Genomic DNA, 228 nt, shown 5'->3' with positions numbered 1-228 from the left:
AAATATTGTATTAGGCCTGCGGACCGGGATCCCATTTAGATTTTGGTCCTTAGAGCAAAAAAGTTTGGGCTCTCCTGCTTAAGACTAACTTTTTGTACTGGTTGTACCGGTGCACCCAACTTTTTTCTTTGGTGCACCAGCACAAAAGTTCGCTACACTGACTTTCTCAACCTCATTACATTTAACAACATTTACATGGTCCCTTCACATTTTATTTGCTGTCAATAT

Source organism: Oryzias melastigma, linkage group LG4, assembly GCF_002922805.2.
Source record: "Oryzias melastigma strain HK-1 linkage group LG4, ASM292280v2, whole genome shotgun sequence".
Classification (NCBI taxonomy): domain Eukaryota; kingdom Metazoa; phylum Chordata; class Actinopteri; order Beloniformes; family Adrianichthyidae; genus Oryzias; species Oryzias melastigma.
Note: the sequence above shows the minus strand (reverse complement) of the source record.